General features: G+C 37.8%; 1 protein-coding gene across 1 annotated transcript in view; it reads right to left on the bottom strand.

The window, feature by feature from the left end:
* LOC134797524 (rap1 GTPase-activating protein 1) overlaps window positions 1-20,176 on the bottom strand; it is a 432,711-nt gene extending 412,535 nt beyond the window's left edge. Inside the window, exon 1 of the mRNA XM_063769789.1 lies at window positions 20,039-20,176. The gene's annotated coding sequence lies outside the window, so the exon portion shown is untranslated. The remainder of the gene's footprint in view (window positions 1-20,038) is intronic.
* Between the last annotated feature and the right edge of the window lie 482 nt (window positions 20,177-20,658).

The raw sequence follows: 20,658 nt of genomic DNA, 5'->3' as shown, positions 1-20,658 counted from the left end.
GAATATAGAATAATTACCGCAATTTATTATAAACCGCACGTGCTACTTACCTGCAAAAAAGGGTCTTAATTATTCTATTTGGCACCTGAGCGCGGGCTAGTCCAACGCTCAAAAAACCAGAGTAGGTGCGCTCTCCGATAACGCGCCTTTGTTACGCATCTCGATGACACATTTTAGACTGGTTCTGTAGCGTTTGACTCGCCGGCACTCAGTATAACCGAAGCAGATATGAGCGCCGCGCCGGCGCGCCGCCGCCGCCGATAAAATTTTCGCGCCGCCGCCGCCGACGCTGCGCTATCGGCGTGGCATCGGCGTGACCTTGTTAGATACTACTATTTTCAGAATCAGATAATATATATTTTATCTAGTTTAGATCTTTAACGGGGCCAGTCTGAGTAGCTTATAGACATTAAAAGGTATTTTAGGTCCATATAATTCAAAAATATCGATGGTAAATTCAAACTTTTCTGTTTGGTAACCGCGCTACTAGTGTTAGGGCAACGAAATGACTAATTTTGCCAGCTGGCTAGCTCATCCGTCATTCACCGCTAATGTAACCATTGCAAACATGGTTGAATGTCTTAAAAAGGTGTAAAAGGGGGTTAATTTCAGATATTAAGTGTTTTCACGCCCAAAGGTGGCCGTTGGCTTCGCACTGAAGGCATCGGAAGCGGAATCGGGTCTCATTCAAGCTTGGCCATTGTTCAAATTTCAAGCGTTGCTCCCTCGCAGCCCAATCTTTGGCCTCGCATCGCTCGCATAGAAGTAAGCCGCTATCTGAACCTCCAAGTTTTCGACCCTGTTTGTAGCCTAACTTTAGGCCTCGCTTTTAAAATGCTTGGTCATTGGTTCTTCTCCGATCTTAGCTCCACTGCTGCACAGCCTTTGGCCTCGTACAAATGCACCTGCAGGAAAGCTCCAGGTCTTTAACACTATGGCCTCGGTCTTTATCGGCCTTCGGACTTGCTTACACTGGACCAATAGTTCAATTCCAGCTTTGCTCTTTTGCAGCTTGTCCTTCGGCCTCGCAAAGAAGCGCGCCGTAGTCGGCGCTCCGCGCATTCGGCCTTCAGCCAAGCTCACACTTGGCGTTCGATTCTAAGCTGTAAGCTTACCTGCAACTCAGCATCTAGCCTCTCATGGGAAGGCGTCGGAATCAGGTCTTCGGTGTTAGGTGGAGCTCGGCCTTTTTGACATTAATCGGTTTGTTGGGTCGATATTGGTTCATGACGGAGTTTGATTTTCCTCACTTCGGCTCTTTGGACTGTCGACCAGACGTTTCCATGATACAGTCAATCCGCTACTTTTTACTTAGTACAAAAGATAAGGGCCACGGAAAGATCTTCCGGCCAGGGCCTCGCCAAGATTAAGACCGCCTCTGATGATGCGCGCTATCGTTTATACTATATTAAAAAAACCGGACAAGTGTGAGTCGGACTCGCCCACCGAGGGTTCCGTACTTTTTAGTATTTGTTGTTATAGCGGCAATAGAAATACATCATCTGTGAAAATTTAAACTGTCTAGCTATCACGGTTCGTGAGATACAGCCTGGTGACAGACGGACGGACGGACGGACGGACAGCGGAGTCTTAGTGATAGGGTCCCGTTTTACCCTTTGGGTACGGAACCCTAAAAATCGTATCTTTATTCAATAAATTTTGCTTGAAATTGAAAAATGCACTTATTTTATAACTTTCTTACAGAAAAAACATGTATTTTCGGTAAAATTTTGGTTTGATTTCTTTTTTCATTAATCAAAGGTGTTTCAAGGCCACGCCGCCGATTCGCCGCCGCCGCCGACCGATTTTGACCGGCGCGCCGCCGCCGGCTAAATGCCTATCGGCGCTCATATCTAAACCGAAGTACGTATTTTTTATGCAGGTGGTTGTGGCACGTGGCACGAGCGGTTTTACTTAACAATAGACAATAGGATTAGCCGTCGAGCTCTATTTGAAAGCTACACAGTATAATACGACAAGTAATGACTTTTTAAAACGTTTTGAAACACCTAACATCCCTCTGTTTAATTTATTTACCATAAAAACTACCAGAAAATTTGATAATATTACTCTTCGCATACTTGGCAATGTCCAACATACTGGACTTTGCAAAAGTGCCGTGTAATCGACAACGGTTAAAACACTGGACATTATACTTTATAAGTGTGTTTTACCCGTTTTACCCATACATACAACACATTTTTATGTAAATCATACTGCCACATAAGAAATACTTAGTATGGTGTTGGTGCGACATAGAATAGTAGAAATTAAATTATATAACCAGAAACTTTCCGTACTAAATTATTGCCATCTTTAAGTTAGTATTCTACGTCAAAAATGTGAGAGTTACGTCGGAAGTCACGCCCGCAATAATTTTCAACTATTTCTTATCGGACTATAACCTATTACATATTTTAACGCTGCATAATACTGTCTTATAAAAAAATATTCGGCGCGAATTTTAAACTACCGGCGGCGGCGGCGGCGCGCTGACTCCTTATGGCGGCGGCGCGCCGCGGCGGCGCGCACGTCTAATGGGGCCTAATACGACTCCACGACGAAAAGCGAAGCGTCTCCGTTTCAGTTCGGGCAAAAGTGCTTTCGTATGTCTGGCTGTCCAGTTGTTTTCGTATACATGTCACAGCTATAATTTTAGTCGATACATTTTTTTAGTTATTTTCTAATGAGCTGTTACATGAATTTTAACCATACAAGTAGAACTGTAAAATTGTTTTTAAACTGGCCACACTGCATAAAAGTAGTCCTTTTGTTTAGCAGATTAAGGTCAGATCTGAAAAATCACATCAAAAAAATTCATCTAATAATTCTTACTGTGGAGTGTTATAATTTTCAGTAGTTTAGTGGTAATTATCCCCATCCTGTCTTGGTCCCCATCCGGTATCCCGGGGTTCGATTACCTATTGATAATAAATTTGGCAGCTTTCGAGATGTTGTCGCAGGATCTCAGTCTATAATAGTTTGGCTGATTCGGGACGTCATCTGAACGTGACTCGGGGGCTTCCTATGGCACTCGTTCCGGCAATTTCCGGCGCAAACGTGCCGCCACTGTACGGCAGCGTTAGACGGGTTAACGTAACAACTATCTTGGATTTCTTAGTAGGTATTGTATCAAATATGTGGTTATCCAATGTCTAATGCTTCCATGAGGAACTTCGATTGGACTTCCGGAATAGGTAAAAACTAGCTTCTGCCCGCGACTTCGTCTGCGTGGGATGATGATGATGATTGATAAAAACTATCCTATGTCCTTCGTGCTCAGACGAAGTTGCGGGCAGAAACTAAAATGTAATAAGTAAATTCAAGAGGTATCTTGGTTTAAAGTGATATAGGGTTAAACCAATAAAAGTCTGCAGCGATTTTGATAGCCCACGCAGTGTAAGTGTTATTTATACGTCATAATTTCATAGAAGTTTTACGTTTAACACTTGCACTGCGTGGGCTATCAAAATCGCTGCAGACTTTTCTTGATCTAACTCTTATTTGATTTTGGAAATGTAACTTTAGCTAAGGTTTGCCAACAAATAAACGAGGATCTTGTTAAGAATGTATTTTTCCTTACTCCTGTACACTGGCGTTCAAAAGTGCACGGACATGTGTCAACCGTAATATTAAGGCGCTACGGTCGATATCTATCCATGCACTTTTGAACGCCACTGTACATATTTCCATTTTTTTACGATACTGTGTCACGGCGACATCATCGACCACGCACGTTGCGGCTCGCAATTAGCCACGGCTGATCGACTTTTTCATCCGCCGGTTGAACACGACCTTTTTATACTGCGACCAATAACATACGCTAGCTCTTATCTGGTGCGCTCTAAGAAATATGTACAGAGTAGAGTCTGTGCGGAAAGAGAAGAGTCGTGGAATGTATGGGCCCCAGTACATTCCACGACTCTTCTCTTTCCGGACAGACTCTAACAGTTTTTTTTTGTACATTTTTAATAATTATGTGACATTGACATGGTGAATATACTTTTATTTGAAAATAAGTAGGGTCAGTTGTTCTACATTGAAACAATCGGACACAGTGTAACTTTGCGATATCTCAGAAACTAGGTGTTACCAGCTAGTGCCGTCTGTCAAGCAAGGGCAGGCTCAGGGACCCCCAGCACCTCCCCAAAACACGAGCGCGCCTCGGAGAAGGAGCACGCTGCTACGAGCATTATTGTGAATTCGTGCAACAAAAGTAAATTTTTTCATTTAAGTTTCGCAATTTTTTACCAAGATATAGACTCGAGTTTGGCGTTTTTTAAGTTTTTGTTATGTTCTATGTGTATTAAAGTTTATTTGGAGCTAAATATTTTTAAATTTCTTTCACTCTTTGGTGCAGTTTTTATTAATTGATTAAAAAAACACCCCCTAGTCTCACAATGAAACATTTTTATGTAGTATACAATGAAACATGATGGTCACTGAACACCAGTACCAGCACACAATGAAACAAACTCATTATTTTTTTAAATACTTAAAACCTATGTGCTAAATTTGTGAAACTAAAATACCATGAAAATTGGTAATAATTTGTCTATCATATGACATAATATAAGATACTTAACTTTAGGAATGGCTGAGATAGGATGGCTTATATGTTGAATGTTTCATTGATGGCAAGGTTAAGGACACATGTCCTACATTGAAACAGTCGTGTATAAACACTATGTTGCAAGAAAGTGTATGAAATCAAGCATGGAGATGCTCAAAACCCTCCCGCGTCTACCTAGTTGGCAATCATGCTCCGTGGACATAAAAGGCGCCTTTTTCGCAGCATGCCGTACCTGCCGACCAGATTTTCGATTCACAATGAAACTCAGGTGTGTGTACAATGAAACACGTCTTTCGCTTTTAGATATTTCAGCAATCTTATAATGATTCCATATGCCGGAAACCTTTTAAATAACTAATTTCAGCCTACCACTATTTTCTCCTTTCCTTTCTCATTAATTGAGTGAAAGCATATATGTATTAATGTCACTTATTTATTACACCGTTTCAATGTTTATTAACGATATTTCATGGTAGACTATAATTATTACATTTGTTTCACTGTAAAAATCAGAGTGTTTCATTGAAAACATACACAAGTACACAATGAAACAAAACTCATTTTTCAAAAAAAGGCTTATAACACAGGAACTGTTACAGATAAGTAGAAACCAAGAATGCCATATGATAGCCAACGAAATTGTTTATCTTCATACGAAATGTCACACTCATAACTTTAAAAACACCAGAGATAGAAAGGCTTGAACTTTTAGTGTTTCATTGATCAACAAGTTACCCTACTCTTAAAGCACAATTATCAATAATTATTGGCGACAGATTTGTTGATGCGTGCTGTGGTCCCGCGTCGATAACAATAAGAGTCATCACTTGTAGTTAGGACCTAACCACAAGTGATGACTCTTAGTTAGGACCTAACTACAAGTGATGAGTCTTATATCTTACGCACGACTTTGTAATTAACAATTTATCAATAATTTATCATTGATAAATTGCGATAACAATAAGAGTCATCACTTGTAGTTAGGACCTAACTACAAGTGATGACTCTTAGTTAGGACCTAACTACAAGTGATGAGACTTATTGTTACGCACGACTTTGTAATTAACAATTTATCAATAACATATATCATTGATAAATTGTTAATTACAAAGTCATGCGATTTTTATCACTTTGTTAGTGACAAATTATATTTTTTACTGTAGCGTCAGCATCTTCGGTAGGGGACCTGTCACGCGGGAGACTGGGGTTCGATTCCCCGCCGGAGCGATTCATTTTATAGTTTTTATTAATGATAAGTATTGTAAATATGAACCCATTTTTAGAAAGATATTTTTGTTGATACAATCTTTATACTCGTATTACATCTCTCATCATTGCATCGTATCATAGCTATAAATGAATAGCTATTTATTAGATGTATTATGTTTCGACTATCTGGTCTAGCCATCCTACCAACGCTCCAGTTCCAATTGTAGGTAACTATCAATAGTTATCAATCGAAATAATAAGAGCCTATTGCTTTTCTATAATAGATCCAAGTGAATAGGATACCTAGTTCTCTATTGACAATCATAATAAATTGGCCTCGATATCCAATATAACAGATATCAAGTCTAGTCCTCTGTACCTCTACCTCTACCTCTACCTCTACCTCTACCTCTACCTCTACCCCTACCCCTACCTCTACCTCTACCTCTACCTCTACCTCTACCTCTACCTCTATTTCTATTTCCACCACCACAAGAATGCATAGATTGTCGAATAGTGAACACGTTATCTACGCCCGTCTCAAACAGGATAGATAGAGTTAGACCAAGAAAAATCTGCAGCGTTTTTGATAGCCCACGCAGTGCAAGTGTTATTCTGCCGTCATAATCCCGATAATTCACAACAAACACCGATAACGAACTCTGCGAAACATGAAGTCATAAATGTCATGTGAAAAATGTCGTTCTGACTTTTTGACTATTTTAAGGTTAGGCTACAGGCCCTTAACCCGATCGTCTTTGTTTTAGGCTCAAATTCTGGCTGACTAAATTGTCCAGAGCCGTTTTTCTCAAATTTTTGATATCATTCTTCGTTTCCAAATTATCGAGCACCAAAATCAAAAATTCGGAAAAAATTGAATTTTATTTTCACTATTTCGACAATAACTTTTTTCGTTTTTGACTTTCTCATATCTTCACAACTTTCCGAGATATAAGGGGATCGCACTTTTTCGTGAAATCGGACCCTATCGGGAAATCGGAGCGAACGAAAAGACATTTCCAATGTCAAAATAATGCTCTTTTTCAGTTTTTTGCTTGTAGTTCAAAAACGGTACGTCCGACGGAAAATTTGCTCTAATCATGATAAAAATTGACATCTGAGGATCCGAAAAGTACTTACCTTAATATGGATTCGTAGTCAAACATTGTAAAAACTGGCCGCCACTTTGAATTTCTTTTTTTGAGTCTGATTGCTTTATTCTCTTTTATCTAACAGTTTGATTAGAAAAATGCAATTGCGAATGCAAAACGGTGTTCAAATCCAATTATGCACAAAATTGATAGAGCTAAGATTACGAATGGGTTCACATTTATGTTTGGAAGTATGTTTAGCTCAAAAATATTTTTTTGTGTCATTTCGCTGGTCATAAAAAGGCACGTTTTTTTGTCATTGCATAGACAAACAGTACTTTTAAACCATAGGTCTCTTGTCAAGATACTACATCTGTACTACCATTCTATGAAGTGGTTATCGCAAAGAGACGCATCGTTGTCAAACTCTATGGCCGGCTAAAATCCGTCGACAATAGTTTAATAATAGTAAAGTAACTAATATTTATAATTTATGAATGAAATCAGAAGAAATGTCTTGAAACATACATGAATATAAAACCCTGCGAAATTCGCAAATATAATAAGCCGCATAATTTAGTCAACCGACCCAACCGATATATTATGAAGTGAGGATCCTATGATTATCCGGCGGATTATATTCCCCATATCAATACAGTGAAGTGTGAGAGCACAGTACAGTGTGTAAGACGGAACTACCCACTCGCGTATTGTACTTAGCAATACTGTATTCTTCTTGTAACAATATGATCGATACTACGAAAAAAGCAGCTTGTGAACTTTGTTTACCTGCGAGGTTATCAACATAGTTGAGCGAGAAATTTACCAAGCTTAAGAGGAAAGTGGAAGAACAGTCCTCCGTTCAAACAAAATCGTAATTTCCCTCCCAGGATGTTGATTATGGAAAATATTATAACAATTTGATGTATATTAAATCATAGCTTAACTCCTTTGACTTTATTCTTCGTTTAAAGTACCTACCTCTATACTCATACAAGAGGAATGCAAAAAAAGGTTTAATTATACGTTTAATTACTGGATTACAGCACCTAAAGCAATTTCAAAATAGTAATTAAACTTTTTTGCGTTCCTCTAAATTTGTCCATGACTATTATAAAAGTAATGAGCGAGAAAAAAAAGTTTTTTTTTTAAGCTCCAAACTCAAACTCAAAAAACTTGCATTACAAAGAGGCATAGCTCGTCAACATTCATCAAATTGTGTAAACATCTATAATGCTAACATTCAGAGAGGATAATGGGCACCAGGTTTGTCTGGAGAAGCGGTCGCAGTATAAGTTGAGAAGCACGTCCCTTTCTCGTCAAACCTACGGTCGCTGCGGTTATCGTAGGGAACAAAGTAAAAGATCAAAAGATAAAAGAAACTGCAATTAAACATACATCGTGTAATGATGATGACGATGATAATTGCCATCTGCGCGAGATTCGGCACGATTACTCAACTGGTATCATAACAATAACAACGCTCACCGACACGCATTCAAAATGCGTTAGATATGTATCCAATGTATGATGAATTTGTTAATGATGATCTTACCTCTCGCGTATTGCAGTAAGTAAATATATAAGAGGCGGGCAGTGAAGAGAGGAAGTACCGAAACTAATAGTAGTGAGCTAATTCCTTGCGAGTCCTATTTTCCACTTTGAATTTTTTTGAAAATCTTAATCGACAAAAAATTTAAATTATCGAACTGCTCACAAAATTTTACAAGAGTTGGTTAACGAAATATTTTTTTCCAAAGTAAAGGTAAAACGGAGACTTCTATAGAAGACAACCAGATACTTAGGTATATTTTAATATAACTTATATTTTAATTTAATAAGTATCAGTTTTTAATATGTTAAATATGATCTCGAAAATTAAGCGGATTACACCATGATTGTGTGATCTCAACTGCAATTACTTGAGTTCTCCAATTATATTTTATAAAATTAACTACGGTCTACATAATTGTATACTTATTAACTTATGTAAGTAGGTACGCCTTTTAAATAACTGTTGTACACGATGTATAAAGTAGAGAGCATTGCACATATAACTTATATCCAACAACCTTAGATATTCAAGATATCGGTCGCAATAAGTGCAAAGTAAAGAATATTTCAGGAACGCGGAAAGGATCGGGGAAATATGATATAAGGACTGTTCACACACCGAGCAAATAGTCAACAACCACAGGTAAACCAGTATAAGTCTAAATCTCATTTATGGATCATTGTTTGGGTTGTCATATCAAGTTATATTGGAGAGGACGAAGAGAAAATGTTTTGTGAATGAAGTGAAGATCCGCCCTGTGACCCAGTTATTGACCAGGGATGTTTACAGAGTTTTAAAGTGAACTATGTACTTTACTGAGTAAGTACACACTGTGCTTGATAACCGTACTTAGTAGTTGCCGCGTAAGCATTATTATACTTATAGCGTTAATTACCGACATTATTATGTACCTATTCAACCCTGCCAGTGTTCATAACTCTGTGATAGGGACTTCTTATTTGTAACCGTTATTTGGATAAATTAATTCGCAAATTTCTCAATAAATGATGTCATTTGATAAGATAAAATGATGGCAAAATTGTATTTTTTAAAATTATTATTTATTTTTATAAGCCCAGTCCAGTCAGCAAAAATGTTCATTAGATTAATTTCCGCCTTAAGACGGATTCGGACGACCACCGCCCATATATCGCCTTTTCATACAAACGTAGGTAGTCCCCATTTTCCTTTCTGGACATAACAATACTTACTACGGTGACGCAACGATCCAAAAAGAGTCCTGGGCTCCGATACCAGATCACGCCATATTTCTCGGTCTTGCGATAGCTCTCGCCAGTCGCTATGGCCGAGGTTGAGCAGGTCTTGAGCAACGACGTCGTTTCTGCGGTACCTAGGACGTCCAATCGGGTGTCTCCCATTTCGTTGTCCCAAGTACGCTCTCTTCACGGCAAGATCCTCTCCCATTCTCTCTGTGTCCGAGCCACTGAAGCTAAGCCGCTTTGGTCTCTCCAATACCCAAATATATCGGAACACATCCTTATTTCTATGGCAACAAAGTTATATTACGATATATTTGGCTACTTTAGCCTGATCTATTTCATACTGACTGTACATTGGCTTCATGAATGTGTAGTTGCCATTAGATATATATCGTAGCCACCAAGGTCGCTCAAAAATATCTGAACATGCACTTTAAAGTTACATTATAATTTACATTGTTCAGACTTCAGATATTTGTGAATACCTCATCCACTCCGATATATCTGATGGTGACTTTCAGCAAGAAGAAAAATCTTACCTGGTCGAGTCGTATCGTATTACGCGAGAAAACAGTTTCCAAATTGATTAAGTATACCTATCTCTAAAGTCATCCCTTGAACTGATGGACTTCATATTAACGTATCCACTTTGTATTTCTGGCCTATCTCGGCAGCCCGTTCCCCGGACGAATGGCAATGTTTGCCGAAGTCGAATTTCTTTTTGACTTGATTGACTGTGAATTCAAATTGACTCCGAATAATATAACTCAAAATAAATTTAAAACAACAAAATACAAATTATTAATAATATGATAATATTAATTTGATTGATGTCATATTTGGCATAAGTCACTCGTATGGGCGTACACTAAGGTTGAGGTTGACATCACTTTTTATATTACTTCGTATAAAAACACGTAGGAATAACTGTATACCAACATGACAAACATAATTTAGATTACTTTACACCGAAACGAAACCAACCGAGAGTTTCCGAAAATAGCCGATAGTCGTAAAATGAAGAATGTTATGAAAATTTATTTTGCTTATTGTAAATTAAATACGCATCGAAAGCGATAGTTTTTATGATAGTTTTTATTATACGATATTCTACCCTACGCTAGCGCGAAATAAACATGTTCGTAAAGTGAGCTCCTCAAATATAATTAATATCATGCGTTTAAAACAACTATTTAAGACCATATTTGTGCTGAAAGTGTAGTTTTATATCGTCACTATTAGACTGTTATGGTGTGAACAATAGAAAGTGAACTTTTAACATGTAATCAACGAGATAATGTCGTCTGTGAAACAAAATAAAACTGTGTAGAACAACGTCGTAAGCCCACGCAATTTCCTGGCGCTTACGCCCTTCCTGTGGACAACTATTTTATGTGTTGGACGGTTATCGAGTGTCAGCTTGTTAAAGGATATTCGTATATTTACATCGAATTACGAAGTAAAAGGAAACAACTACGGCTAGAAATTAAATGTCCCGATTCGTTTGATATTGTTGGTTAACTCGGCCCAATTAACTTTTCGTGTTATAAAGACCGTATGCTGTCACGTGAAGGTGTTTTGTTGCTTGACTTATAACTGTGACATTGTGGTTTCGATTCAACTTGCTAAGATCTCGTTTAAATACAGTACAGTAGCAATATAAGTATTTGTTTTTACTACGCAGCCGTTACTGAACTATAAATATGCTTTCTGACGCACGCGAATCTTGGGGATGTTGTGACAATGAGGGCGTAGAAGATACACGGTCCGTCGACTGTGTCAAATGTCAGTTGTCATATCACATAACTTGCGTGTGGACCCCGGGCTTTGAGCCAGAGTCTGCAACCACAAATGACTGGACGTGCCCGGCATGCATATCTAACGTACCCAAAGCCGCCAGACACGATTCGACTCCTGTTCGAAACGTCACCGTTGTCAGAGGTAACAAGAGACAGGCCCTGAATTCCCCTCCCGCACCCGCCGCGGCCGTCACAGCTGAAGATGTACGTACCATTGTCCAAGACCTATTACAGCAAGAACTGAAGAACGCTGTAACGGAAATTAGCTGCACGTTGGGTAAAACTATTGCGGATCAATTGAAACCAATAAAAACGGAAATCGAGGCACTGAAAAATTCAATGGATTTCATGAGTTCCAGGTTCGATGAAATGGAGGTGGAATTAGGTGACTCCAAGAAAAAGATGATCGAAATTCAAAAGGAGCGAGAATGTTTCCAAACTCGCATTGCCTGCCTGGAAAACGAGCTAAAAGACGTCCAATTGAGCTCGCGCACGTCCATGGTGGAAATAAGAAACGTGCCCAACAAAATAAATGAATCCACAACCGAACTCGCACAAGTGGTGACCAAGATTGGCTCAGCACTAGATTTTACTATCCAGCCTGCACAAATTCGGGACGTGTACCGTCTCCCTGCAAAACCTGGCAGCAACAAAACCATTATTGCGGACTTTAACTCGGTGCAAACCAAAGAAAACCTGCTTAGGGCAGTCCGCGCGTACAACAATGGTAAACCAGCTGATGACAAACTCAATGCTAAACTATTGGACACCAATTGTGAGCCTGCGCCCATCTACGTCAGTGACTACCTCCCACCAAGCAAGCGAAGATTGTATCTGAAGGCCCGACATTTTAAAAAGACGCACGGGTACGAGTTCTGCTGGACCAGCAACGGCAACATCTTCCTACGCAAAAACAAAGAATCTAAATACATTCAAATTAACTCTGAACAATGTTTAAACGACTTGCATTCTGAGTAGTTCCGATAAAAACACCACCACTTATCTTCACGCAAAACCTTTTAGTTTAATTACGTAATACTCTTCCAGGAAATTCTGCCGTTATTTTTTATTTTTTTATTTTTGCGTACTTATAAAAAAAAATTGTTAATATCTTTTGTTTTACCTACCTACTTCCCATTTGTACCTAATAGGCTCTAAGTATTTCTTTTTTATTTTTCTTTTGTTTTTATAACTGTTTTTTTTTTAATATTTTATTTCTAACTCAGTTGTTGTGTTATATACTTTTGCAATAAAAAAAAATAATAAGTTGTCATTTGCTTGCTGGCACCGCTTTGTAGGTATATACTTTTAGTTAATTGTTTTATTCACATTTCTTGCTAAACTCATTGTTGTTATAAGCCACTAATAATACCGAATAAAAATAAACACATCAACACTTCTCACGTATACTCAAAATACATCCTTATAATACATATTATAATATAATATATATATAAAAAAAAAAAACATTAATAAAGAGGTATTGTATTGTATTTATAATCACATATACATTTATATACTAAATAAAAAAATTACGGATATTGACACTACCGCAACCGAAATAGACGAGTTTAATATCTCGAGCTCCTATGTTTGCAAACCCGACTCCTGCCTCAAACACGTTAAGCTGATTCGGAAGCCGCTCAATGTAATTCATATGAATATTCGAAGCATTCATAAAAATATTGATGAATTCAAAGTTTTGCTAAAAATTTTAAAAATAAACTATGACGTGATCATTTTCTCTGAATGTTGGCTAAGTAAGTATTCACTAATTCCACACATCAATGGATACTCTTCTGTGCATACTATTAACAATGCAAACCAGAACGATGGCGTAGTCATATACACAAAAGACTATTTACAATGTAAAATCTATGAACCCGCGTTTGTAGACGCGAATTGTCTTGTCTGCACAATTAACAATAACACGGCCATAATAGCTTTATACCGTTCTCCATCCATTAGATGCCTAGATAACTTTTATAATAGTCTAAACAATGTATTATCATCCCTTTCGTCTTACAAAAAAATAACGGTAATTGGCGATCTTAACATAGACATAAAACTGACCAATACTGATAGCCGCTCCTTCGAATACCTTAATTTTATGGCTTTACATGGACTACTACCTGCCCATTTATATCCGACTAGATATGAAAACTGCCTAGATCATGTATTCCTTAGATCTGATACACCAGCCATAACTATAGTTGTAGAATCTTTCATAACTGACCACACTCCCGTCATGCTCACTATAGAAACAGATGCGCTAAGTCCCAAAGCCAATGACACACGCACTCGAATTGATCATAATGCAATTCGTCTGGAGATTGACGCAACTGACTTCTCATCTGTTTTAGCAGCAACTGATGCCAATACCGCGACTAACCTACTTCTTGCTATCCTTGGTGCGATTATTAAAAGACACACAAAAATTATCAAAATTCCCAAAAAGAATAGAAACATTAAGCCATGGATCACCCCCGGTCTGCTACGCTGCATCAGAAATCGAGACAATCTACATCAAAAAGCCAAAAAGTCACCAGACAACTTTACTCTTAAAGTCACCTACACCAGATATCGGAATTTTTGCAATAGACTACTTAGAAAACGAAAACTAGAGTATGAACGTAATGAGTTCAGTAAGTGTAAAAATAATCCAAAAGCAACCTGGAACCTCATAAAAACCATTACCCATACAAAACGCCCCTTCTCATCTTCCAACGACGTAATCCATTCTTCAGGCACACCTAGGGAAACAATAAACTCCATGAATAAGTTCTTCGCCAGTATTGGCACAGCATTGGCCACTAATATTAGATCTAGTACTCCCCCTTCAACTTTTACGCTTCGACCTACAATGTCACAATGCAACTCCCTAGTTATACTTGAGGTCAGCGAAAGGGACATCGAAAACATTATTAAAAAACTGCGTAGTGACTGCGCCACCGGTTGGGATGGTGTTTCGGCATTAATGTTGAAAAACTCGCTTTCGTCGCTTACCCCATCGATTACCCATATCTGTAACACCTCGATACGAACCGGGACCTTTCCTAATAATTTTAAAAGAGCCATCGTGCACCCTATATATAAAAGTGGCGATCACGCTGACTTTAATAATTATAGACCGATTTCCGTCCTAACTGCTCTGTCTAAGATCTTGGAGAGAATCATGAACACTGCCCTAGTTAACTTCTTGGAATGCTACAATCTCATAGCAGATAATCAGTTTGGCTTCCGGTCAGGAAGGTCAACTGAAGACGCAGTTGCCGAGCTCACTACCTTCTTAACTCATCACCTAGACCAAAAGCGCCGGTGCCTTGGCATTTTTCTCGACCTCTCCAAGGCCTTCGACACAGTCTCGGTTCCTATCCTTTTGCACAAATTAGAACACCTGGGCGTCCGAGGTACCTCCTTGGATATGTTCCACGATTATTTATCACGCCGGACGCAGTCATTAAAACTGAGCTCATACGTAAGTAACGAAGAACCAATTAGTTACGGTGTCCCTCAGGGCAGCATTCTGGGTCCCACGCTCTTTCAGATATATGTGAACGAACTGTGTAAGCTGTCACTTCCAAATTGCAAAATCCTCGCATATGCCGATGACACGGCCTTACTATTTTATGGCTCTGACTGGGCTGAAACAAAAATGCATGCCGAAAAAGGCCTAAAAACTGTAATGCAGTGGCTTAAGAATAACCTCCTCACTCTTAATTTAGATAAAACTAAAGTCATGCCTTTCGTCATTGCTAATTCATCGTTACCCTCTGAACCACTTACAGTACAAAGCCACATATGTCAGTCTCCTTCAACTAACTGCCTATGTCCTTCTCTTACTCTGACCTCTAGTATTAAGTATCTTGGAGTTGTCCTTGATCAAAATCTGAATTGGCACACCCATATAAACTCTGTGACAGCTCGAGTCCGGAAGCTTATGTACGTCTTTAAGCAACTCCGTCATTCAGCCGACTCCAAAATCCTAATGATGGTGTATAAATCGTTGTGCCAAACTCTCCTCACGTATTGTTTACCACTCTGGGGAGCTGCCGGTAAGACAACCATGATAACAATAGAACGTGCACAGAGAGCTGTGCTAAAAGTGGCAACTTCTAAGCCATTTAGATTCCCTACTACTCAATTATACGCTGAGTGTAGTGTCCTCACAGTTAGACAACTATACGTTCTTCGTGCTATTCTTCGCCGACATCGTCACCTCCCTCTCTGTGCCAAAGTATTAAGTAAGCGAAGTAAGCAAACCTCTTGTCCGGTGGTTCCCCAGCGGACAGTATTTGCTAACCACCAATACATATCAATGAGTGCCCGTCTTTATAATAAAATTAATAAACAATTAAATATTTATCCTCTAAACTCCTATAGCTGCAGAACAAAACTAAGTGCCTTTTTACAAACACTATCATATCAGGAAACTGAAAATCTCTTATCGTGCTTGAAATAAATACCCATAAATAACTCTTGCTCTCCACCTTAAAAATATCATGCTACTTATAATTACAAACTGCATTACCTACACTCTCTCTAACTTCACACCTCCCCATACACACTTCATACACACCTACACATACTATACACATGAACCCGCGCATGCACTGACTTACTCACAATTACAGACATACACTTATCTTGTATTAGTTGGCTTATTTTCTTTTTCTTTTTTTTTTGTATATTACTGTTTTTTTTTTTTGTCATTTGCTTTGTTACCATATTGAGAGCTCACACCTAGAAGAGGAGGAATCACTGACTCCCGAGTCACAGGCTTGGACCTAGTTCGGGAGGCAGAGGCTCAACCCCACTACCTAAATGTGTTACAAACCTGATACATCTGTTTTATAATGTTAATACATTTTATAATGTAAAAAACAATGTAATGTTTAAGGTTTAAAAGCAATAAAGATTTTTATTTTTATTATTTTTATTATTATTTATTATGCTCTAGTTATATTCTCATACTTAGATAATAGATTAGAACAGTTTTTTCTTATCATACGTGCGTCGTATTGGAGAAACGTGTCAAAAACTTTTTTAGAAATTTGTAAGGCGCCATCTCGCTTCTTCCCTCGTTTTTTATCCCGTTCTGGTTTTTCAATTTTATATATATGATTAGTGAGAAAACTGAGGACGAAATTGAGTTTGAAAAATAAAGAAACCAAAATCAGCAAAATAAAAAAACCAAATGTGCTTGAGTTCATAGATTACATTCCTAAATAATGAGGTGAGCCTAATTTCATACAAATACTTAATACCTATTTAAAACAGCAGTTTCCAATTTTTTGTTTAATGTTTAAATTGTGATAGTAAAATTGAAAACTTCTTTATTCATTTGTCCATAACTTTTCTGTGGTTCTTGGTCGCGGAAAAATGTATATAAGTATTTAATTTGATAATGTATCATGAATGACCATTATTATGACTTTTATGACTAGATACGAATTCTATAAAACCCAGTCATTGCAAGCCTATGTTCCGAAGACATTTATTGTTAAATGATGTCATGTTTTGATTCAAATTAAAAACAAAATGTAGGTGTTAAGACGAATTGACCTTCGGAACATACAAACGGCATAGGTATTCAAAGACAATAGGACTCCCATTTTTGGCTTCACTGTCGCTTGGCACCATTGAGGTCAAACGTGATACCACAACCACTAAAAGGAAAAGTTGTACCCAATCAAGCCGTCTGGAGGTACTACATTTTGAAAACTATCCATAATCCAAGCTAGATACCACCAATTGTTATTTTGGCCGAATACCGAATACCGTATTTTTTACCAAACTCAGCCAAAGTGCCAAATACTCGGCAGCCGAATAGGCCGAAAAAAAAATCGCGTCATCTCTATCACATACGATATGCATGTAAAACTGATTACAATAGTAAAGTCGATTGTACAAGACTTATGTAGATTGACTAAGACGTAATACAATACAAAGGTTCATTCATAAAGATTCTTGCTACTTTCCCCCATCGTAGTAGATAATGAACTCCGTGACCGACATTTTCGCAAGAAGCGTTAGTTACATCTAAATTATGTATTTCTTACGTAGGTACAATTAAGAACAAAAAAAGCTTAAGAACTTGTTTAAAAAACTGGTCTTGAATTTATGATGTTTGTTTGATTCTTGGTTCCCGGCCTAGGTAGTTTTTTTTAGCACTAAGTAAGTCAGCGACCGAGATGTACTGAGAGTTATGTGGAATCAACTCAATACCAAATCAAACCCAGGTTCTTAAAATTATATTACTAAGCTGACTATATTTTTCGGAAACCTGAGCAAATTTCTTTCAAAATAAATAAGTACATAGGTAAATGTTACTTATGACGGTTTCATGTTTCAATTCATAATAGTGGTCAACTTATAATTTCAATTGAACACGGAACAAAATGTTTAATACATAGATATTTATTATACCAAACTAAAGATAAATGGAACCAAAATGTGCTTGAATATGACGTCAGGCAATATTCAATGTGCGTACAGGCATCTCGTTGACAAGAATTTTATCTTTACCTTTGTAGGTATTTTAGGTACTTTATTGATAAACCATTAGTCATTATTTATAGCAAGATTATTATGACAGTCAATCAATACTCAGCGGAGATAATGCGTGGTCTCAATGCCTGTCGGCACACCACCAACATATTTGTACAATACACTCATTCTTAATTCAGAGACGTAGAGTTTATTATTGCTTGTTTGTGCATTAGATAAGTTGGTCAATGAATAATTTGTCACCGGTTCGGTGAGATAAGAATTCAGTCAGCTGATTGAATTACGTTTTGATTGGATGCATATTTTAGGTATATGATGGACGTTGAAGTCAATGAGAAATATAGCTTTATATTTGTTAAACTAATTCCAAATCAGCTGCATATGAAGTACTTACGTAACTATGTAGATTTTGTGCTTTCCAAAATATTTTGTAGATCAAGTTAGGGGTTGATTTTTAATATCTTTGAATCCAAACCATGCTGCATACCTGTTGCCTAAACTTAAGTAACCAAAGCGCTGTAAAGATGAAGAAACTCAATTTAGACTACCTTTTTACCTATATGTATTTATATATTTCCGTATAGTTCCAAGATCCTAAAATACATGTTCGCGGTCGCGATACACACTGTGTGCCCATTTGATCCCCTTTGAAGGATTTTTACCATCCGTACTGTTTGTCTGTCTGTCGCTGTACGTCTGTCACTAGGCTGTATTTTCACAGATGATGTATTTCTGTCGCTACAACAACAAATACTAAAAATTACGAAACCCTCGGTAGGCGAGTCCGACTCGCACTCGATTTTTTATTTTTATTACTAAGTTTTTTCTTGTACACGAACAGTGCGAAGCCTCTAGAATTTCGTAGAAAATGGCGAAACAAATATTGTTACAAAGTCTCTGCGAAGTCTCAAGACTGGCTTTAAAAACTTTTCCTCATACAAACTTTTAACCCCTTTTTAACTTGAAATTACATTTCGTAATAGTCCTTAGATTTTCGTCACGAGTACGGCGTATAAATGCCTCCTGAAAAAAGCTCCAGCTCCTAGTTTCAGTATATTTTGGATAATACGTTTTTTATAAGTGTATCATTCAGTCGGTCAGTCAATCAAGACTTATACTTTGATATATTACGAGTATACAGTCATTTTCATTTGACAGCCCAGTCTCCTAATTATTAGGTATAGGTACGCAGTAGGGTTGCCAACTTTTTTTTGGTGGAATATAGTATTTTCCAGAATAAGGCATCAAAAATATAGTACATTTAAAAAAAATATAGTACTTTTAGATAAAATACTAAACATGAGTGTAATATACGTTTAATCGGAAATATAGTATTTTAGCGTACCTACTAGTATATATTTTTCCAAAAGTAAATAGTACAGAGAGCCAAAATATAGTACAATACTATATAATATAGTACGGTTGGCAACCCTGGTACGCAGACAGAAATGATTCTGCGGTGGGATTATTCCATGAAAAAGGGCTGCATTTCATTCGTGGAGAACGAGGGTATTGTTTCAGCAACATCGTTATCTCTCTGCAAACGGATAGTGCCTCCTAGCGCTGAAGATTTTCCACGAAAATTGGTAGAAGCAAAGAAGTTAAAATTAGTTGTAACTTGTAAACTCTGTCTTCTTCATTTTCGTAGAATAAGGATTTGCAGTACTTTCATTTCACAGCATTTTGAATACTCAGTAAACACATTTTTTCCTGGAAATTTATTAAGATTTATACAATCGCGTAAAAGTATTTTAAGCGTCTATCGAAAATAACAAACGGCCCGATTCGAACTTAAAGATATACTTAAAGATTTCTTCAAACAAAAACGTCACTTTCGACACTGACACATCTACTTAATCCATATCGTTTCTAGACCTAATATTTGACGTGTCTCAAAGTTCGAATCGGGCCGAGAAAATCAAAACGGTTTTACACGAATTCGGCAACAACCTGTTGCATGTGCAGAATCATATTTCAGCCAACTATCCGTCTGTCGGAAACCTCAAATAGGTACAAACAATTTTAACGAATCATATACACACGAGGAAAACATAGCCGGCATTTTTAATGCAACTGCCTACCTGAAAAACTGGAAGTCAACGACCGGTAATAATTGCCACTAGTCCTAAGTCACACACACCAATCACTAACGAAAACAAATGACACAATAGTTTAAAAACATAATAAATATCCTGGATCACGCTATTGTTTAGCTACGTTCATGTTTTGATTCATCTTTTTCGTTTTGTTTATGTTTCGCGATCTCGTGATCGAGCGAGGGCGCGGCGTGCGCTCGCATCCACAATCCGCTTGCAACTGACACAGCGTGAAGAAAATCGTTCGCACCGTAGCCATCCGAGTGTGGAAAACGCTTTCGTCACTACGCATATACGGTAATACTAAGTAACGTCTTCTCGGGCTGAGGAAATCATTCGAGTTTTAATTGCAGCTGCGCTGCGAGGTTATTGCAATAGCGGTATTGTGCTGGAGAACAAAATACTACTTTGTACTACTATACTTAGTGCGCCCTAAAATGGTAGAAATTAAATAAAATGGAACTATAGTTGGTCAAACCAATTTGTCAGTCACTAAGAACCAGGAAAACTATACTCATCCTTTTCTTTTGGGTGCTAGTACTGCTAGTACTAGTGTAAGACAATGATAGTATGATTCTCTCTGTCTATGATTGAAATGAGACAGT

The sequence above is a fragment of the Cydia splendana genome, chromosome 15 (assembly GCF_910591565.1).
Source record: "Cydia splendana chromosome 15, ilCydSple1.2, whole genome shotgun sequence".
Lineage (NCBI taxonomy): Eukaryota > Metazoa > Arthropoda > Insecta > Lepidoptera > Tortricidae > Cydia > Cydia splendana.
The sequence above is the reverse complement of the archived record's forward strand: the minus strand, read 5'-3'. Positions and strand labels throughout refer to the sequence as shown.